General features: G+C 34.0%; 1 protein-coding gene and 1 long non-coding RNA gene across 12 annotated transcripts in view; one reads left to right on the top strand and one right to left on the bottom strand.

Moving 5' to 3' along the window:
- shaker (potassium voltage-gated channel protein Shaker) overlaps nucleotides 1-13,998 on the top strand; it is a 254,960-nt gene that overhangs the window by 125,629 nt on the left and 115,333 nt on the right. The gene's annotated exons all lie outside the window — the stretch shown is intronic.
- LOC116414364 (uncharacterized) lies at nucleotides 10,914-13,331 on the bottom strand. Its single transcript, XR_015294299.1, has 4 exons — nucleotides 13,145-13,331; nucleotides 12,876-12,941; nucleotides 12,715-12,802; nucleotides 10,914-12,582 (listed from the first exon to the last, which is right to left on the bottom strand). It is a non-coding gene; the product is annotated as an uncharacterized LOC116414364 (long non-coding RNA).

Raw genomic sequence — 13,998 nt, 5'->3', positions numbered from 1 at the left:
TATGTATCAACGTGTTATCTCTTCTTTCTGTCGACTTTATTTATTCGATTTGTTGATCGAACGAAAAATGTAGAGAAAGATAAATATTTTTTCAATTCAAACATATATATATATAATAGGATCGATATGTCGTGTAATTTATTTGTGAAAAGTTTTTTTCATCGAGAGATAATCATATTGCCCTCTTGAAGAAAAGTTTCAAGTATTCCCTTCGCGAATGAAACGCGACGAGGCAGATCTAACAGCGGATCCTTTTTAAAAAGAATTTAAATAAAACCCTTTTGCTTGATTAATATAATAAAAACTTGAATTAGATCCATTAAATAAAGATCCAATTTACTTCATGCAAAGGGCTTAAAATTAGTTTAAATCAATTTAGTGTTCAGCATACCATTAGCAAGACTGTTATAAGCAATATTATAACACATTTATCATCTAATTTACTTTAGAACTCTCGATCGAACCTTATTGAAATTAAACAAACTTTAAATCGCTGTAACTCTCGTAACGATGACTTTCGATTGATGAATGAAAGATGGTTAGAAGCGCACAACCTTCCCCTTTAAAACGCGCTTTTATTTATTCCGATATGATCTCCCGTTCCTGAGATATCGTCGTGCAAAGAAAAAGCTAATTTTCGATCATTTACCATCCTCCTCCTTGTCGCTTGCTCGGATCTCTCGCTCGCACCAATCCTAACCTTCATGCAAGTGACAGCGATCCGAGAAGATTAGTACGTATTTTTAGGGAAAAACATAGAGGTCGCTAGAGGATCGTACCAGCCATCCATAATCTTCCACGCTCGGCATTAACTTTGAATCTTCGTATCTCGGCGACCAATCGAGATATCGGAATGAAACAAAAAGTGGCTTCGATAGCACGATTTCCTCTCGATTCCTTCTCGCGCGAAAAGCTCCAAATTATATCGAGATTCAAATTCGTTTATCCTTCCATTCCTCGACTTTTCTATTCGAAAGAATCGCTTGATAAATTGTTGAACACCTGCGAGCCGAACGCATCGTAACCCACATCTTTAGGTCCAATTTCGATTCGAGGAAAATATTTAGGTCGAAAGAATCTTTGGCCCGTCGTATAAATTGATACAAGCTCGAGTGGTCTCGAGTCAGATCGAAACCCAGCCCGGTTATGACGTATTAATAATAAGTCGGCTTAAGCGAACGAATCAATTATTCGCCGGCGCCACTGAAAATATTTTTGTTGTCATATCTCGCGACCGCGTTCTATTTTTCATCGGGAGGCGAGCAGACAGAATGAACAACGAGCGTCGATTACACGCCAACTCACTCTCTTGTCAGCTCTCTTCTCTGAATATCGACGACGATCCGGAAATTGGTCGAGCCGGAAAATTGAAATTTATTTAGCATCAAATTAAACGAAAATATCCCCACGGATCGGGCTCGCCCCAAAAGAAGCTAAACCGTTAATTTTCAGTTTCTCCTGTGCAACTTTCTTAAAATTCATTTCTCCAACGATGAAAGCCTCGCAAATTGAGACTGTTTAACATAAATAACGAAAGTAAATTTATTATTGCAACTAGTAATTACAAATTTAAATTGTATTTTAGTATTAGCAATTTTACATCCATTTACTCCTCATTTAACAGGATCATCTAATCCATCAATTGGATCAAATTTTCACAATTGTAAAATTTCATTCCATCCATATTTTTCAATTAAAAATTTATCAATGGTATTTCCTATTTGCTTATTCAATTTTACGAGCTATTCCTAATAAACTTGGATTTTTCCATTATTTATAAATCTGACAAAGCATCAATATTAGTTACACTAATAGCCATACGACGATTGGAGATTATTCTTGGGAATAATCTCTACAAGCAATATCCTTCATTCGTTTAATCTTCTTATTTAATCGATCGAGACTATAAATAATCCTTCTTCTAAATCGAGAAATTTCGAGGGAGGAAAGAGATGAGAATAGAAGAATTTCGAATTCATTTTCGAAACGATCGAAGTAGTAGAAGAAGGTTATGAAAGCTCGACGAGAGTGTCGAGTTTCTCCTTGGCCCTGCGCGAAACTAATGGACCCGCGACGTCTCGCGATGGTAGAATAATGCCGGGAACGATATTCCAAGAGGTCGTCGTTGAATTTGCAAGAGTGGAGCGTGGTGGAAGGGAGGGGGTGGAGAGGCAAGAGTAATTTTTCATGCGGAATTAATGGATGCCGCGTCATTTTCATCCCCCGTTACTTTTGACGATTCCTTCTCCCAATTTTTCCGCCAACGATCGTTCTAAATTTCGATCGAGCATTGTCGAACGTTTATATCGATGTTGTTTCGATCCCTCGTACGAGTGCCTATTAATTCGTCCAATTAATTTTAAACAATGTTGCTGCTTCCGTTGGATCTAACACAAGAGACGTATCAATCAGTTTTATTCGTTGGAATTATAAGAAATGCGTAAAGACTTTTGAGTCATAGTTGAGTAAGGTGGCGTTATCCGTTTCGCGCAAACTTCAATTGCTCGTTATTCTCGACTCTTTTCATTTTTACTGCGAATAAACTAACTAATCTAACAATTATCACTTCGATAAGAGGAATTGTGGAAGAAACGAGGAAGCAAAGTCTTTTTTTTTTTTTAAAAAAAAAGACTCTTTCGATGCAAAACAATCGGGTTGGAGAGGAGAAGTATGAATCGCGATCGCGGCTCTGGCTGGTTGTTTTCAAATGCAAAGATCGATTAGAAAAACGGGTTTCCACGGAACGTGATGGAGCCGTGGTTTCGGCTCGATCCTTTCCAAGGGGTGGTGGTGGGGGGAGGAACGTGTATCGACGCTATTATACTTTCAGCAGCTCGTATTTTTAGACGACTGCGTGACTTTCCGCTTCTCGCGGATCTCGATTTATTTTCAGCCCGAACAGCGAAACTTCCGTTCCGCTGTTCGTGTTAATCCACCTTCTCTCGATGCAACGGGCGCTCGCTCTCGTCCACCTGTTTCCCCGCAATTTCGTCGGGCTATCGGCCGTTTCTCCCGCTGCGCTATTTGTTTATCGACGGATTTGCCGCGGGATCAAGAAAGCCTTTACGATGCACACAGGGCGGGCTGGCAATCGTTGCTGCGATCTAGCGGAAGAGCGTGGAAAAGTTGAGGTTAGGTCGCTCGAAACTCTTCGAAACTCTTTGAAAAGTTTTTGAAGTTTTTTTTTTCTCTCTCTTTCTTTTTCCATTTATCTTCTACGATTCGAAACTTGTGAAATTTTAAACGATGGAAACTTGGATAATTCGATAATGAATAAATAAGTGGAAAAATTAAAATTGTTGATTTGAAAGTTATTAAATTAATTTCGATTGAAATTCTTGGAAATTTGAAAGTTTTTTCTGCGATATGAAAGTTCGAAATCTTTCGAGTTTTTGAAACTTTTCAAATAAATAATCTTATTTGGACAACGAGTTTTCATTGGATATCGAATCAAATTAAAATCCAAACATTCTGCATTATGGATTTCGAGAATTCTGAAATTGTTGAAAGTTTGAGTTTTTTTTACAAAATTTTTCGATTTGAATTTTACGTAAATGTAAAAATCGGATTTCTTACAAAATTTTTAGAAAAATAGTGAAATTTATATTTTATCGGAGAAAGTAAGAAATAATTTAATAATTTTCGAACGAGTTTTCGTTTTTTTTTCTTTTTTATAAAATTAACGTTGAAATAGGAGGGGACTAAATACAATTTTATTACCGTACATTTCATTATCGATTTTCTTCGTCCGAGATAGCGTATTTATAAATAATGACAATGATATATGGTTCAAGTTAATGGAAAGTGTTTTTGCAGATTGTTCGTTTCTCTATTCTCTATTGTGTTGTAAGTATTGAAAATGTCAACTGTGCTGCATAAATAATTCTACTCGATGAATTAAAAGTGATTGAATGAACTGTAATGTATTATTATTAAACTGTCAAACTCGTTCAAAATTTTTTGCTTCCGAGTATGAAATTGCTTTCAAAAAATTCCTGAAGAGTTTGACAAATTGAAACGCGACGCATTACTAGTTCAAACTCAATTATTTGTAATTTGTCAATTTTATTTACGCAACGATTGAAATTGAATGACTTTCAAAATAATATTTATAATGATAGAAAAAAGAAATTTCTACATTTTTTATTTTTTTATTGAAATAGATTAATTATTAAAATTTGTTTTAAATTTAATTTTAAATCATCTGTATAAAATGTATAGATGTTTTTAAAAAAATTAATATTAGTTTTCATACAGATAATTATTTCAATAATACTATTTTAATTCTTGTTAACTGTCTATAATAAATTTAAGTAATTGTCAAAATAATATCAATTATTACCTAATCAATTTAAGTTTTTGATGCAGACAAGGATAGAGATACCAATAAAATTGATGCTAACATCAAGCTGAAGAAAAATAAGTGGAAAAATCAAATTTTTAATTTTTTTAAATAAAACTTCTTTGACCTCCATTTCTCAGAAATTGATCGTCGTATCAACTTAAAAATTCGTTTTAATAAAATTTCTTGATATCCACATTGGATTGCAACTATTCGTGCATTTACGAAAAATATAAACGTGCAAAGATTTACAGAATATGAATGATACGAATCAGGGACACAATCTATTTATCATAACCTAATCATCTTATTGAAGAAAATCGTGGAACCAAAAATGAACTTCGTATTATCCTATTTTCGCCTTCTCGCCTACTCTTTTTCAATTGTACTTGGAACTGCGAGAAACCGAGAAGAGGTCGAATTCCTTCGAAATTCGTCTCGAGTCCCTTTTTCCATACACCTTCCCCCTTCCTCCCCCCTCCTCCCCTCCCCCCGCCCCCACCTTCCTTCCTGAAAATCGATGCCAGAGGCGCGTCGCGGACCGCGAAATCACCGCGTCCGTGTCCCGATTTTCCAGTATCGCCTTGGTGCACGTACACCAAGGAAATTCGGTCGATCGATTTCGGGGAAATGAACAGGATTTCGCCTAGAAACACGGAACAGCTTCCACAGGGCCGTTGAAAAATAATCGTCGAATCTCTAACCTTCCTGCGTTGTCCCAGGACGACATCTGGGACGACGTTTTGTAGCGACGAATTATTCGTGAGAACGGCGCGTCAGGGATAGATGTTGAACATCCTCGAGCCGAGCCACGATCACGTGACTCGATCTCGACGACAAAGAGAAGGAGGAGGAGGAGGAGGAGGTTATGTTCGGTGGTGGGATCGTGTTCGATATGCACTTACGGATCCAAATCAGATTTAATTCATTGAATTTGAATGTTACTAGTATAATGGTTCTTGAATTTACTAGTTACTAGTATGATACGGGAATTATTTAATTTGATGAAGATCGGAATACTCAATTTGTTGCTTGTAAATTTCGAAAATCTACTTTAAATATTTCGATATTTATAGTATTTGAATTGTTGTTGTCGAATTCTTATAATAATGAATTTTATGTAATTTTATTTTATTTTTTTCACTTGTCATTGTATGAAAATAATTAGATTTACGATACATATAATTTTGTTAAAAAATATTATACACTATTTCTAAATAAATTGAAGAAAATGTTATGAGAATTAGGATATAATAAAGTGTTTGTAAAGTTTCAAACTTAGATAAAATTATTAAATAATATTAATATTAAATCTGATTATTGTTGTTATTATTATTAAATGATTACTTTATTAATAAACTAAGTCTAATAAAGATTAATAAAGTTAAAAATATATAACGTTATAATAAAAAACATATAACGTGTTAATAAAATACGTGTCTTTAAATCTTCTTTTTTTGAACGAAAAGTTCACACACGATGCATTTCAACAAACATATATTTCCAGCTAGGAAATCAAATCTATCCGCAAAGCCATTAACACAGTTTAGAATGCAGTATATCGACTCTAAATATCCATACCTCGAACTTATGTTATTAAGTTAAGCTGTTATTTTTCCTCATTTTTTTTAGAACGTATATAAATATCGATTTTACTTAGCAAGGAAGAATAATTAGGTGATACTATTTATAATTTTTACTAAGATAAAAAAATATAGGCTAAAAATTATGCGATATACATAAGTTTGAACATCGAAGGCTATTTCCAAGATATATTCTAATGAAATTTAACAAACCGTATAACCGTAATAGTAATTTGATAAATTGAAATAGATAGGAAATCTACTGAGAATCATTTCACAAGTTCTAAAACTCTTCGATTCTACCATCAATGTAATAATAATATTCAGAAATATCGAAAGTTAATATGAAAAAGACACTCGACAATTTATAATCGCGTCAAATTTTTATGAAACATTATTATTAAAACACAAAAATCTCATAAATAAAATATTTTACATTAATTTAAAATCATTCTAAAATCACAATACACATCTATCGTTAATTTTGTAAAATACTCATATGATGAAAATGAGGTTATGTCCCGTTAGTTGATTACGTTACGCGCAATAACTTATTGTATTACCTTTTCATAAATTTTTATCGCGATAAACAGGAGGTAAGAACTAATTGATAAAATTTTTTAAATCGATCTGCATCACAATAAAAAAGGATATAAAAGAATTTACTTGGTACCAACGCTTAGTTCACGGAATCTTCTTGAGCCGGATTCGAAATATAGGTCACAGTTGAGGTACGATCGATACGCGATCTAGTGGTCGCTCGGTGCACGGTAACTGCATTATCGACGATTACCGAAAGAAGATCCCGACTGGAAAGCTCGAGATTCTCGTACGTATTCGCATTCTGCTTGGGCCGGCCGACCCTGTCTCGGGATAATGCTTATTGGAAGTGGATAACGGTAATAACGGTAACAGAGCCGACAGCGACAATGCAATCGATGAATTTGCCGGATAGTGACTATCTATAAGTGGTGAGGGTTGAATATAGTCGATTGCGCTAATGCACGAGCTACGTAAATCTATCAAAACACGATCTCATTTTTTTCATCTGCTTATTCTGCAAAAAACAAAAATAGATTGTGAAACAATAATCTTCATTCAATAGTTCAATTTATATTCGATACCTTGATATCGATATTGAGGCATAACCTCACTTTTTTCATACGTCTATTTTGGAAAAATAAAAATATATTGAAATATGAAATAATAATCTTAATAGTAATATTCTAAGTTTCGTGTAGTGAATTCAATTCCGTGAAACATAACTTTATTTTTTTTTTCTTCTCTCATTTTTTACAAAATTAACTATATTGTACGTTATTACTACAACAATATCAATCGGTTAGTCAATCGACGAGAAATTAAAAGTTAACGAATAATTTTATAATTTCTGAAAAAATATTGAAATATTCAAATCTTTATATTTAAGAAATTTAATTATATTGGAGATTAAAAGTTCTTTCATTTTATTGGAGAAGCATGTAAGGATCAGACGTCGTTTAAGAATGTATATTTTCATTAAACTCGACAAAAAGTCAAACATCGTTTGACGGTAGGAAGTTTGGTTTGATGGTACGGGAAAATTAGTGTACTTTGTACCGATCGAAGTCGAATATGGTCGAGTCTCGGTCCTTTTCGAAACCCATTCGTTTGACCGCGAGTCGCAATAATTTCCCTACTGCGGCAATTCGCTTATCCGCAACCATTCGTGTTCTATTTTGCTGAAAATATACAGAATGATACGAGAAAGGGAATTCATATCTTGCAGAATAGACGATATATACTAATCAAACGAAGGGAAAAAGTGTTATCCTCGCACAGTAAGGAAGTTATTTGTTTCGTGAAAAATATTTATAACATTGAAAATGTTAATTTTTTGACACAGGTTTGTTAGAATTTTTTTCTTATATCTACCATACAAGTTATAAATTCTTTTTACGTATCGTCCAGTATATTTTCATCGATTTTATGGGAAAAGCAATATTTTACTTATTTCACGCAATTTTGCACGCGTTTTCAATCAGACGCATCTAGGCCATTTCGCGTAATTTTAATCGACGATAAAATCATTCGTGGAAAAGTTTGGGAATATTTATTGTTTATGTTACGGAATGTTAATCGTTCTTTTTTAAATTTCAATTTTTAAAGTTTTCAAGCTAATCGATATCCATTGTAGGAGGCAGCACATAGTTGTGCATGTAGCATGTAACAGATAGCTGTAGACACGAAAGGATTTGATTTACGCGTGGAATCTCGACCATCTTTCATCCCCGAGATTCGGTCTCCGAGTTTGGACTTTTACCAGAATCAAACGTGGCAAATCTTTTATCAGCTAGGGAAAAAAAAAAAAAAACGAGAGAAATCATTTTATTAAACGTTAAATCGTTTATCGGGCTGGAAATCATATATTTCCTTTCCTGTTGCTCTTAGAACCTGTATAATGTTATCAAATGCTCATAAACTTGTATTCCAACTTGAAAAAGACAATTTGATTTATGATCTGCGCTTTTTACTCGATCATAGATCAAACTCAACGCAATAAACACGATTCAAATCACGATTTCTAAAAATTTATCGAATATATTTCATCTCATATGCTTACTTTCAAGAATAAAAAGAATGATAATATTACATTCGTGAACGAACTTTTGAGAATTTCTGAACAAACGTAAAAGTTGGTATATAAAAAAATGTCGATCGATTCACAAGTAATTTAATTTTGCGCTAGAAACGCCTGTAGATAGGCAACTGTGCTTAACCAATTGGGCATCAACTAAAACGTTGTAAAGATTTTAGAAATGATATTTCATTTCAAATGATGTACGATTATCTAACATCGCAAGTCGAATGTTAACGTTATCGTTAAATTAAAATTAGAAAATTAAATAAGAGTTACTTACTTTTGCAATATGAAATTCACGATAATTCGTTATAAAGTTAAATTATTTTTATCGAATATACATAATAAATTACGCGAATATACAATGTTCCACGATAAAAAAAATTCTATATTTTCTTGTTTTATAATTATATATACTCTTACATGTATTATATCACTTTAAAATTCTAGACTAATTAATTATTCGAAATAACGTATTCCCATTAAAATTTTTCTTAAAGAGCCCGGACCAAGCAAATTGCGATACGATATTGCCTATCTACAGCGTCGCAAAATTAAATTACTTACAACTTAATTAATGACACAAGTTGACTTAATCTTCAATTTCTGCATATCCATATTTTACCTTCCTTTCATTCTTTACATTCTCGATCGTCCAAAGATTGTCCACCAATACGTCCACCCTACTGATATACACCTCCATGCGAAATTACCTTTTTCCTGCAATAACTTTCTCCCTGCACACCCTATATTCCGACCATTTCATTCATTAACACATATATCTCCGTTGCAATAAACCTTCATCGAACGAGATAAGGAAAAAAAAAAAAAAAGAAAAAAAAGAAAAATAAACGATAATGGCACTATTAACATTTCCACGAATTGACCAACCGCTAATTACGCTCGATTAATATCAATTAACAAAACGTTCGATCGTTTCGAAACTCTCGTCCTCTTTTCGAAATTCCACCTTTATTTAACTTCTCGAACCTCGTGGTTGTATACCTCGCCTATATAAAGCGATTACAAACCTCGCCAACCGTAATCATTATTATTATCCACACACAGTGGATGGCCGCTGCAAAATGAACGACACGCGAAACGTTAATTAATTCACGAGCCGAGTCGATCCTCGCTTATTTATCGCGGTGTGGATCGCGCTCTCTCCTCCCCCCCCCCCTCACTTCCTTTTTTTGCTCTGGTCACGGTGCGGCAACACCGTGACGAGCCGAAAAAAGAAGAAGGAAGAGAGGAAGGAAAAAACCGTCGTCGATAAGCCTGTAGACTTCTTGGCTTCGCTTCGCGGCTGTGCTTCCGCTCGTTCGAATTCAATTCATTAATTCGACCGCGATATTTTCTTTCGCCCGAGTCAACAGGATCGTATTTTTAATCGTCGAGTCTAGCTTCAGTCGAGTTAAAATGTTCTATTTGATCAATGTATTTAATATTTAACATCGTTTTCTTCCGTTTTTCAAATACGTTTAAATCAATAGCTTTATACGTTTCTTTTAAATGAAGCCGAAAAGGAATGTATGAAGTTTATAGATGGAAGGAATTTATTTTTTTCTAATCTTATCCTTTGGTGTATAAAAATTGTAGTTTCGTTTGAAAAGATAAGACTAATTTCTATTTTCAGATCAAATGTATACACCGTTATGTATTATTTAATTTTTTTCTATGAAATGAAAAAATAATAATAATTTATTTACAATTGAAGACTTGTAAGTGATATAATGAAAATCATATCTTCTGTCTTACAAATAAAGATTGATAAAAGATTTCGTTTCTGCAAAAACTGCATGTTATCTAATCCTATCTCTATAAATCATAATCATAATATATGACATGATAATTTAATTTTATTTCAAAAGTTTATAGTAAATGAATTCTTTGTGACTGCAATTGAATTTGTAAAAAATAAAACAAGGTACACATTGATCTTTTAATTTTCATGTATGAATGCGAGATATTAAAATAATTTTTTCTTATCTTCTAAGAGTTATGGCTAGATACAGCGAAATAAAGTCTGTACAACTTCTTGTGCATGTCACCACGCGACACACACAATCGCTACAATGTCCTCTGTGAAATTTTATCGTCGCCTTATCGAGGCTTATCTGGTAACGCGAATTTCGACCATTTTGGTTTCGCGCGTCATTTTTTGAACTTTGGAACGCGCATGCGCGTGAAATTTAATGCAACGCGTTATTGGACACCTTGATCCGTCCTGAAGCGATCGTCCTGATAAGTATAATTTTTCGATAGTTAGCTAGAACAAAGTGGAAAAAGGTCAACTTTTTCTAAGTTTGATCGTCTAGAAACAAAATTTCGTGCCTGATCAACCATGTGAACGATGCTTGAATTATCAATAACAAGATTATTTATTCTCCTTTTCTCCTAAAAGTTCTCTTTGTTATTGATAGTTTTTTCATATAAGAAGTAAAAGATGTTAAGTTTAGGATAATCTGATCTTTGGAGATCAAAAAGTATCTCGAAACTTTTTCCAATTTTTTAAATATCCAATTACAATGTACAATTAAAGAACAATTTTCAATTATGACTATTGATTTATGACATAAAATTAATACTAGGTAGATACTTACAGATAATCATTGTATGTATTATTGGTGATGATTGGAACACGTTTTAAATTATAAGTGCTGGGATATCTGTATACGCAAAATAAAATTTTTATGAATGTGAAGAAATTGTTCTTAAAACATTATAATGTTTTAAATATTTTGAACTTTTTCATAAATATTCGTTACTAATGATAACAAGTTTAATGTTTGTTAACAATAAAAACAAAGATAAAATTTTCAACGATCATCACGGTTAGCAGTATCTCAATGATACTCATTTGTCAAAGTCAAGCTGTTATTAATCACTGTCGATATCAAGATAGGTGGTCATATGTGTTTAAGAATAATGATTTAAATGATATAAAGCAATTGGTTGATAAATAAAATTAAAGAATCACTCAATTTCTTATCAAAAAAACTATTTGTCTTTCAACTTTACAGAAAAACTTTACCTAATTATATCTAAATCCATTTTAAAGTCTCCAACTGTACATATCTAATTTGAATTTCCCGCTTTTCCAAATTCGGAATAAAGATCGAAAAATAATTTTTGTGTCAAAAAATTCTCACAAATTGAAATAATTCGTATAATAATGCGACGAAAAACATCTCGAGAAAAAAAGAAAATCAAACGTATATGCTACATTCAATACATGCTATATTTCAATAATTAAATTTCCCAATAGCTTTTAACACTTGACGTCGTTGGAAAACGAATTAGACCGAAGCGTAAGTGGGTACGCCGGTGTTATTAATGCAGTTAGAATTATCGATAACACGTAGTCGACGATTGCTCGCAAACAGGTAGACAAAGCAAGTCACGATGCAATTAATGGAACGGTGGAATGGGTTGGCAAGCGAGACAAAATACGTGCACGTGTTCACTTATCTGACCATCCACGAACCGGGTCTCGCGTGTCACGATACACCATAGTACATTCTCAATTAAAAGCAAGCGTAAATCTTGCTCTTGTCCGCTGCCCGTTCAAAGAGACACTCGCTTCCTTTCCGTTTAAGCACCTCGGTGTAGATTGGAGGACAGAAGAAATCGCAATTGTTCACCAGAACCGCATAATTGAATCGTTGTTTAACACACGCGAAGGAATGCCTCGAATTTCATCAAGGCACGGGTAGCAAGTTTGATCGATGCAGCGCAAACTTTCTACACCGTGTTGCTCCGAATATAAGTGTTTCGAATCGATTGGATTGTTTATATTTTTGTAGATTAAAGAAAGAATGTTAAGGTTGCAATATAATATTGATTCGACACGAGATATCTAATCTAAAATTATTTTTTATCGTTTTTGTTGGCAGAAATATTTTTGGTATTTCATTTTAATCTATTTCGTCTTACTTGTATTTAATTTTTTTGTTGGTCAACTGCCGTTTAATAAAACGTCAGTGAATTCCAATAAATTCCAAAAAATTAATAGGATCAAAATAACTATAGTCTATCTAAAAAAAGAAAAAAAATTGTAGAAAATTTATATCTTATAAATATACTTTTTCCCCTAATAATTAATAATTAGTATTTGTCGACGCTTATTAATACTAATAAATAATAAACGTATAACAATCAATGTTTACCTTGGCGATTGTAAATTTATTAATTCCAATTTGGTCAAATCAAAGTCTCTAGAATTGATCTCTTTCTACAAAAAATAAATATTATCCCCTATAATGATAAAAAGAAATCGATAAAATAAAAGGAATGTGTTACATTTCGATTAGATTTCCAATAAACTTACAAACTCTGTGTTAATTCCATATATTATAAATATCCAACGAAGATTTAATTCGCACTGCAAATTTATCTAAAAATTAATCAGAGAGGTTAAAATTAAATTTCTATTGGGAATACTATTACAACCATATTGTTAGTAATATTTCATATCTTCGATTAATAATCGCAACAACACGAATGCCCAGTAATTAATCATTAATTAAATAAACAACATAAATAGCTCAAAACGACCGTTATTACCGCGTCGCCATAAGCCTGTTCTTATAACCTAACCTCTCTCACCACGCACGTTAACTCAAACTCTTCGAAGCGCACGACATAGGGACAAGTAGAACAACGAGTAGAATAATTGCGCCGAGTACACGATGAGTCTCTATCCACGACGTGGACGTGTTGTGGTTGAAGAGAAATAGACCCTCTCTCCCTCGTGGCTCGAGTCTACGAGCGTGGGTTGCGCGCACCGGTGCGGTTGATCGTGTTCCGTGCAGGAGCGCGGAAAGAATATCGAGCCGGTGTTGCGATGTAAGGCTCGAGGGGATCTCGAGCGAGGAGGAGGAGGAGAGTGAGGAGAACGATGCATGGAAGCGCGGTAAGTCGGTTGGCGAGGGGTGGTGGGCTGGCGTGTCGCGCGCGCTGCTCGAAAGTAAGAGAGAGGAGGCTCGAAGGATGCCACGGCACGCGCTTCGCAAACTAACCGAGCCACGTTGTCGGTCGCTCGTCTCCGCTCTACCGAGCATCCTCTTCGCTTTCCGCTCCTGCGGAACCGTCGCGTGCCCGCGCTCGGTTTCACCTGCCAAAGTAACGTGTTCGCGAGTGTATTTTTCGTTTAATTTCTCTTTCTTTTTCCTTTATGGATTGAAAGGTGTGTAAAAGATGAACGGTAACCAATGTGGTTTTTATTTTTCTGTTTTTTTGTTTTCGATCTGTTCGGTTTAAAACATCGAGTTTTAAAGATTGAGACTTTTGTTTGATGGAAAGCATGGTTCAGGAGTTTGCAAATGTTGTCCTAATTGATAAGATTGTCTGCCCGTTTTCGTTGCCTCGAAGTATATTAGTCGAAAAGAGAGTGAAGCTAGTGAATGTTTGTGGATGGAAAGTGATCGCGAAACGAGTGTCTCGGTTACTGT

This window comes from Apis florea, unplaced genomic scaffold, assembly GCF_048593485.1.
Source record: "Apis florea isolate Af1SG1 unplaced genomic scaffold, ASM4859348v1 contig_1914_pilon, whole genome shotgun sequence".
In the NCBI taxonomy this organism is placed as follows: Eukaryota; Metazoa; Arthropoda; class Insecta; order Hymenoptera; family Apidae; genus Apis; species Apis florea.
This window is presented reverse-complemented; position numbering and strand designations above follow the sequence as displayed.